At 41.7% G+C, this 9179-nt stretch overlaps 1 pseudogene across 1 annotated transcript; it reads left to right on the top strand.

Annotated features, from left to right (window-relative positions):
- The first annotated feature begins 111 nt into the window (after positions 1–111).
- Positions 112–8397, top strand: LOC310830412 (vomeronasal type-2 receptor 26-like; annotated as a pseudogene). Its single transcript has 4 exons — positions 112–240; positions 760–987; positions 6217–6343; positions 7498–8397. The product of its transcript is annotated as a vomeronasal type-2 receptor 26-like (transcript).
- The last annotated feature ends 782 nt before the right edge of the window (positions 8398–9179 follow it).

Raw genomic sequence — 9179 nt, 5'->3', positions numbered from 1 at the left:
TAAAGGTAATACAAAATAAAGCAATCCTAAAGACCAGGTGAAGAAGCACAAAGCCACAGCCAACTTGATCATACAAGTCACATTGTCTCAGTACAAAAAAATGAACTTGGGATGAAAGGAGGTTTGTCTTTAAGATATGCCCAAAAGGAAGCCACAAACAGTGATGATGTTTATTCCTCGTATCAGAGAATAAGCATGATTCCTTCACACTTCTCATATTTTCCTACACTTTGTTCTGAGGTGACTGGGGGATAATGTCTGTGGGCCTTTAGCCTAGTCAGTCATGCATTAACGACAGTAGTATCAGCTGAATCCAGCATTACAAGGCTTAGGTAGCGTCAAAGTTTTCCAATACATTGTTTAAAATAACAAAAGTTGGCATGACTGAAAACTTTTGTCACCATTTTTTTAAAAAACACAGTATATTGAGAAGTTATGACATCATCAGTTAACCTCAAGAAATTGAGCATCGAATTTAATATTTTGGTCCAATTCCCCATTCCATAACGTTAAACAGTGGAAGCGGAGGTAGACAGGGAGAGAGAGACTATCAATAATTGGGGTGGGAAAAGGAGACTGGCACATTTGTGAAAGAAAATGGGATGGCTGTATCCATGCTTGGACCTGACTCAACTCACAGTTGCCTAAATCACCACCCACCATTCGCTGAATGCTCTACACACAGGAAAAAAAGGTTGCTCAGCCCTGTGTTAGACTGTAGCCTTTTCTAAACACCTGTCATTTCGGTTTTCAATCTAGCTCCATCACTTTCTGAGACGTATCTCATTTAACAATACTGCAGGAGATGTGGCCTTCATCAACCAGAATGGAGAGGCAGCATCTAGCTTGGACATTGTAAACTGGATCATATTCCCCAACCAAAGTTTGCACAGAGTGAGAGTTGGGAGAATAGATCCACAAGCTCCTCCAGACCAAAAATTAACCCTTGATGAAGATGCCATAACATGGCACAGTTGGTTTAACCAGGTAGGGTCACATTTTTATCTAATTCAGAAGAGATTCAGTATAGCTTAAGCAATAATTATCCCCCTGCCTTTCTAATCACTGTCTTTTGAACTGCAAGTTTCTGGACTTCCGGGTTAGCGCCATCGTCTCCGAGCCCCGGAGGGAATCGGCTCAGTAGGAGACGGGTCCTGCCGCGGTGGCGATGAGGGAACCCTCAGAAACCACAGGCGTGGAAGCCTGTGGATCTGGTGGCTCGGCGGGCACCATTTGTGCCCACCCGACCCGCGAAGGAGCCTTTTTAAAGGCTTTGGAATGGGGGACGGGGAGCGGCGCGGTGCTGAGAGTCGACTGCTTCCCCTACGGAGTGAAGCCGCATGCCATGGTCAGAGAGCGCTGACTTCTTCCTTTGAACATTTGGACTAAAAGTAACAACCCGTGAGTAATACGGAAATTGGACTTATAAAAGGGAAAATTTTTCTTTGGATTAGGCACGATCGGGGAAGGCGCAAAGAGGAAGTCCGTCTCCCTGCCTTGTAAACAATTTAAAGCAAGGACTAGATAACTGAGGTTGAGAGAACACCTTCTCCTATAGTGGATAAAAGCAATTAATCCTATAGTGGATAAAAGCAATTAATTTCACGTTTTGGCAGTATAAGTGATCTTTGCTGGAGGATAAGAGTTAACTTTGAGAGCGGAAATGTCACCCCCCCCCAGGACCCGGGAGTGATCCGTGAGAGAGCCTGTTGAAGAGACATAGAAGATTTTGACAGCTGTCAAACTAGCTGTCAAAGTTGGGAAGAAAAGAGAACTTTGTTTCTGGTGTCTTTGCTGGTTAGATTTGTTTCAATCTGGTTATAAATTGTTGAGAACAAAGAAGAACAAGTTAATTGGACTTTTGGGTTGGAACTGGAAGGAATACTAAGTAACTAGAATCCCTCTAGAGGGGGCTCAGGGACATTACAAGAATGGCTGCAAGTGGAAAAATACTGACTGAACTGGATAGGGTTCTCTTTCTCTTGGGAAAGTTACAAGAGCAAAGTGATGTTTTGGCTACAAATGTTACAACACTGAATGAAACAGTAAATAACTTACTGAATCTGGAAGGGACTTGACTCAAGTCTTTGCAGTTGAACAAAAAGTCTTTGCAGCTGAACAAGAAAAGAAATCTGAGAAATCTGAGAAAGTGGAGAAAGAGATATATGATGATCTGGAGGGAAAGGAAGGAGGAGCTACAATGCCGCAGATGATTAAGGAGAGACAGAAGCCTGTTAAGATGGACATAAAGGAAAATAAGATCTGGATGATGAAAATTTGGTTTGAATTGAAGAATGAAGAATGGAGAGATCTCCTTATGTGGAGATCCGAAGACCTATGGATTAAAAATTTGACCAAGGTGGAAGCTGGAGCTTTTGGAGCATTTGGACTTAAAACAAGCAAGAAACAAGATTTGGGCTCCACTTTTAAATATGGAGGTCTGGCTGGAAGAAAAATGGACATTATTTGGACAGAGCTTCTCGGAGACTTGGTGTTTAATATAAAGGACTATCAAAAAAACCGGCAGAGAGGAGTTGAGAGAGAATTAAGAGCCTCAGACGTGAGGTCTCCAGGCTGATAGCAGTTAAACCGACAGATATTTGTTGGGGATCGAAACCGGGAAAGGGGGGGTGAGGTTTGGGAATCCAAAGGGTGTACAATTATATTTTGTTTTTGTTTTTTATTTTGTTTTGTTATTAATATAAAAATTGGGGAATTCGTGGAAGGGAATTGGGGTCGACCTTAGAAAAAGATTTTAAGAATGGTTACTGATGTATAAAGACTGATGTTTATAAGTTAAAATTGGTTATATAAAATGAACTAAATATAATAATGAACTATATATAATAAGATTAAAAATTGGGGATAAGAACTTGTTGAACTAAAAATTACAATTGGAATACAAGAAGGGGAGGCATGGGGAAGTCATGGAAATAAGTTATTGAAAATAAGGCTTGTAAATGTGGAGTGTTTCTTTTCTTTTTTTAATTTTTTTTGTTTTTTCCTTTTTTTCTTCTTTGAAAATTTCAGTAAATATATTTTTTTTAAAAAACGAACTGCAAGTTTCTGATTAGTGGATGGCCAAAGCAGGGTCACAAACTTGAATAAAATATTGGGGAGGGGCAGGTAAGCCCACCACTGCTTCTATGTAACTTATGTCTCTAGCTTGTCTGCACCCTCTATCTTCTCTATAGGCCCCATGTGGGATCCAGAAACATTCTGGAGAAAAGTTAATGTGCCACTAGATGCCACTTTCCGTTCACTTCAGCACCATCTTCAGTTTAAAATGCAAAATTCATGACATTAACAAAAATAATTGAGAATGGTAGAGGAGAGGGCCTGAGCATGCACCAATGAGCTGTATGAGGTTGCCATAATACTACACTGGGAATCCCTGGTTTAAAGATTTGGATAAAGCACTTTATAAATAAAGAAGCCAATTCACCATGTACCGTATTTTTCGCTCTATAGGAGGCACTTTTTCCCCTCCAAAAATTAAGGGGAAATGTGTGTGTGTCCTATGGAGCAAATGCAGACTCCTTGGCATCAGCGATAGCAACACGAAGCCTCCAAAGCGCAGAGGGAGCACTGCTGCTGTGCTCCAGAGGCTTCAGGTTCCTTTTGCTGAAGCCAGGAGAGCAAGACTCTCCTGGCTTCAGCAGAGAGGAAGAGCTGTGCAGCGCCCCTTCAGCGAAGCGGGTGGAGAAATGGAAAGGGCTCTGTTTCTCCTGCCGCTTTGCTAAAGGGGCGCTGAGCAGAGATGGGGAGAATTTTTCCCCTTGTTCTCCCCCTCTAAAACAAGGTGCGTCCTATGGTCGGGTGCATCCTATAGAGCAAAAAATATGGTATATCCCTAGAACAGTGTTCCCTGTGGAACACCCTCCCTGCAGATGTCAAGGAGATAAAAGACCAACACAACTTTTTAGAAGACATCCAAAGGCAGCCCTCTGTCGGAACAAGGAATAAAGGCAAATATTTCATTTACTATAAAATACAGTTAAGCAAGACTAACAGTGTAAACTTACCTTGGGGAATCTGATTGCAATGAAAATAGCGAAAGCTAGGTTGTCTCACCCTAATACCAACCCTTCACAGACCCCCCCCCCCACCACCACCACCAGCTTCATCCATACAAATGTGATTTTTACATCACACTATCTTGATCTGAATGTGGATCAGTAGGCCCAAGTCAAATACCAGTTTTTCTATGAAAAGGCCTGGACACAGGAGGGCATGTTTTCTTTCAGCTAATCACGGCCTTGGCATACACTTCCCCTGCACTAGAGGTGGTACATCTGAAAGACCAGTTAGCTATCAGACAAGAAAATTGGCTTCCAGGTGGAAAAATCAAAATTAGAAACAGAACTGTTAGAACCCAAAACTAAGATTTTGTCAAAGACGTATAACTTGCTGTTGAAATGGAATACTCAGGATGAAACGGTGAAATCTGCTATGATTAAATGGCCACAAGATGTTGGACATAACATTATGTTTGCTGACTGGGAACAGTTATGGACCACAGGTATGAAGTTTACGGCATGTAATGCCTTAAGAGAAAATTATTATTATGAAATATATTATGAAAATGATATACAGGTGGTACATGACCACAGTCAAGCTCGCAAAAAATTATCACTTGCCCAATAATAAATGTTGGAAATGTAAAGAAAATGAAGGTACATTCTTTCACCTTTAGTGGACGTGCCCAAGGATTAAGGCTTTCTGGGAAATGATCTATAATGAAATGAAAAAGGTATTTAAATATACCCTCCTGAAGAAACCAGAGGCCTTTCTCCTGGGCATGGTCGGCCAATTGGTGCCAAAGAAGGACAGAACTTTATGTACGCTACAACAGCAGCAAGAATACTTATTGCAAAGTACTGGAAGACACAAGATCTACCCACTCTGGAAGAATGGCAGATGAAGGTGATGGACTATATGGGATTGGCAGAAATGACTGGCAGAATCCGAGACCAGGGAGAAGAGTCAGTGGAAGAAGATTGGAAGAAATTTAAAGACTATCTACAGAAATATTGTAAAATTAATGAATGTTAGAATGATGTTGGATAGAAATTAAGTGGTTTCCAGCTGTAATGCTGTAAGAGAATATGAAAAAAAGGGTTAGAAACAGGTAAAAATTTAATGGTAAGGATTTGCTGAACTAACAATCTGAATTGGAATACAAAAAAGGGAGGTACGAGGAGGTCCGGGAAACAAGCGTAATGAAAATTAGCAATGGAAAATCTGTGTGTTCTTAATTATTTTTATTTTTTTGTTATTTTGTTATTTTTATTTTTATTGGATTATTACTAAAAATCTTAATAAATATTCTATAAAAAAAAGACCAGTTAGCTATCCAGTGGATTTTTGCATGATCATGTTGACCTTGAAACAATCTTACATCAAACAGTGCACACAGGAGGTCAGTTGGAATAATAAAATGGGTTCTTTTTCTTCCCCTCTGAAAGACTGCAACCAGAATCCTAAGTATATAAAGAAGATTATTGCAAAATAAACCAAAGAAATTGGGATTTCTTTATAAATATGAAATACTGGTTTTGAACTGAGTGAAAGACTATGTATGAATTGATAAGCCCCATGATTTTGCCTTTCTTGTGAGAAAAGTGGAGAAATGAAGTGGTTGGGAAAAGGAGGGGAAAAGTGAAAACAGACAGCAGGAGCAGGTTCAGGATACCACTAGTCTTCTAAAGGAGACAGTGGAAGAGGTGGAAGCAGGAAAAGTGGTGAAGATACAGAAAGTGAAGGAGGGGGCTGAGAGCAAAGGTGTGAAGAGCACAAGGAATGGATGCATCCGTCTGAAAAAAGAGAGGTATCTCAAAATATGTATTCCAAAGTATATTTTCCCCTTAACATACTCAGGGCTAAATCTCTTGGATACCACCATTCCAGTTCATGTATTTGTCCAGAATTTCTCCAGAGATGCCTACCTAGTGGACAACGTACTCAGAAGTAATGATTATAACAAGATTAACAGGGACACTAGAGTAACTTCAAAGTGTGCCTGTGCAACCCAGAACAATAGAGGAGATATTACATCTTGCCAAACATTACTACTACTAAAAAGAAAAGTAGCAATTACTCTTGGTAGAGGCATTCTGTGTCAGTTTAGAAACATAGAGAAGAGCCTTAGAACCTGAAACATTCTGAACTCATTATTCTCTCGATGATTCTTCTGCTCTTTCGTTTATGGATTAGACTCAGCCTCTTTCTGTCTGTACTGAGAGATGTCTTCCAGGATCCAGCAAGAAAGTGAAGGAGGGACAGCCCCCTTGCTGCTATGATTGCATCCCATGTCCAGAGGGGAAGATTACAAACCAGGATGGTAAGGGAAAGAATTTGATTAAATGGGTCCATTTGATTGAAAGGTGTCAGGATGGCTGAGGTTAAGTTTCAAAAGAAGAAATAAGTTATTGTATGTGTGTCCCTGCCTCTTGGTGGTCATTGTCCTTCAGATATTGGTGGTAGTAGCAGTAGTAACAATAATTTATATTCAGTCCATCTGACTGGGTTGCCCCAGCCATGCTGGAAAGCTTCCAACAAATTAAAACCTCAACGACAATAAAACTTCAAACATTAAGGGCTTCCCTATATAGGGCTGCCTTCAGGTGTCTTCTAAAAGTCAGATTGTTGCTTATTTCCTTGACATCTGATGGGTGGACATTCCCCAGGGTGGGCGCCACTACCAAGAAGGCCCTGTGCCTGGTTCCCTGTAACCTCACTTCTCGCAATGGGAAAACTGACAAAAGGCCCTCAGAGCTAAATCCCAGAGCCAGTGTGGTTAATCAAATGAGAATAAAATTGCATTGAGAGTAGCTAGGTGGTATGTGGTTCGAATCGTATGCAGACTGGTCCTTGTCACTCCTTCCGACTTACATAAGCTGCACTCAATCTCGTGTGACGATACATTCAAATATCATGAGGAGGAAAGGCCCTGCCTGTGTCGATCATAGGACGACATCACTCTGAACCACATAACAGAGTACTGGACATATGTTTTATTTTGAGCTGAGCTCTTTTCTTCTCAGACAGAAAGTAAGCATTTCAGCAAGCTGGTGTTAAAGGAGCTAAGGACCATATCCTTATTTATTTCCAGATATGAATGACTGTTATAAATGCCCAGACAAAGACTATCCAAGCAAGAACCGGAATGCATGTCTACCCAAGGATATAAGCTTCTTGTCTTATGAAGAACCTTTGGGCATCAGTTTGTCGTGTTTCTCTCTTTCCCTCTCCTTGATCACTGCTCTGGTACTAGGTATATTTATGAAGCACCACAACACACCCATTGTCATTGCAAACAACCGAAACCTCACCTACACTCTGCTCATCTCTCTCCTGCTCTGCTTCCTTTGTGCATTGTTCTTCATTGGCTGACCTGAGAAGGTCACGTGTCTCCTGCGACAAACAGTTTTTGGTGTCATCTTCTCAACCGCTGTTTCATGAAATCTATGACCTAATATATTTGTTTCCCCCCAGACATGAATGACTGTCATAAATGCCCAGACAAATACTATCCAAGCAGGAACCGTGATGCATGTCTACCCAAAGATATAAGCTTCTTGTCTTATGAAGAACCTTTGGGCATCAGTTTAGCCTCATTTTCTCTTTTCCTTTCCTTAATCACAGCTCTGGTACTAGGTACATTTATGAAACACCATGACACACCCATTGTCATTGCAAACAACCGAAACCTCACCTACACTCTCCTCATCTCTCTCCTGCTCTGCTTCCTGTGTGCATTGCTCTTCATTGGCCGACCAGAGAAGGTCACGTGTCTCCTGCGACAAACAGTTTTTGGTGTCATCTTCTCAACCGCTGTTTCATGCGTCCTGGCAAAAACCTTCATGGTGGTTTTGGCCTTCATGGCTACAAAACCAGAATCCAGGATGAGGAAATGGGTGGGGAAAGGACTAGGCCACTCCATTCTCCTTTCCTGTTCCATAGTTCAAGCAGGGATATGTACTGTGTGGCTGGCAACCTCTCCCCCATACCCAGATGTGGACATGCATTCAATGACAGAAGAAATGATACTAGAATGTAAAGAGGGGTCTGTAACAATGTTTTACTGTGTCCTCATCTACATGAGTTGCCTGGCCACTGTAAGCTTTGCTGTGGCTTTCCTTGCCAGGAAGTTACCAGACAGTTTCAACGAAGCCAAGTTTATCACCTTCAGCATGTTGGTTCTGCAGTGTTTGGCTGTCCTTTATTCCTTCCTACCTGAGCACCAAGGGAAAATATATGGTAGCTGTGGAGATCTTCTCCATCTTAGCCTCCGGTGGTGGGTTGCCGGCTTGCATCTTCTTCCCCAAATGTTACATTGTCATTCTGAGTCCTGAGCTCAACAATAGGGAACAGCTAATAAGGAAGAAAAATTAAAGAAATGAGAAACCTGTCATCTGCTGTATTTTGTGTTTTTCTCTGTGTTTACAGTAGAATAGTTGGAAATATAAGTTCAGCTGCTCCCCTTAACAATTTTTTCTAGACTCCAAATTCCCATAGTTAAAATTTCCTTTGTAAAATTGACTTATTTGCTTTGAGGAAGACAATCATACATTTGTTGTTGTTTAGTCGTGTCCGACTCTTCGTGACCCCATGAACCAGAGCACGCCAGGCACTTCTGTCTTCCACTGCCTCCCGCAGTTTGGTCAGACTCATGTTTGTAGCTTCGAGAACACCGTCCAACCATTGTTGGAGCCAGCCAGTCAGGTGGTGCTTAGCATAGCATAGAAAAAAGACACAATGAGGTAGCGTGTATTTTCATAATGCTGGAGAGCTGCTCCTTCCAGCCTTTCTCCTCCGGCAACTTTTTATTATCTCCTTTGTTCTCCCAGCCGCATGGCCGTTTTTCCAAAGTCTCCTGTTACCTCATCCGGTCAAGGCTTGACACTCCCCTCTCCGTATAAGGTAATCATTGCCCAGAGGAATGTCAGGGGGCCCCTGCAGTTTTTACAAGCCTCTGCCTTGGCTGGATGACTCCCACATGCCCTCTTTCTTTATTTTATTATATCGAGTGCGATAAGCGACTCTTGTAAGGGCGGGAGCGGGCCGCGGACTGGACAACTATGCAGTACTCTGGTGGTGGGTTGCTGGGTTGCATCTTCTTCCCCAAATGTTACATAATCATTCTGAGGCCTGAGCTGAACAAAAGGGAACAGCTA

The sequence above is a fragment of the Podarcis gaigeae genome (assembly GCF_964106915.1).
Source record: "Podarcis gaigeae genome assembly, chromosome: 13".
NCBI classification, from domain to species: Eukaryota; Metazoa; Chordata; class Lepidosauria; order Squamata; family Lacertidae; genus Podarcis; species Podarcis gaigeae.
Note: the sequence above shows the minus strand (reverse complement) of the source record. Positions and strands in the feature narration are given on the sequence as shown.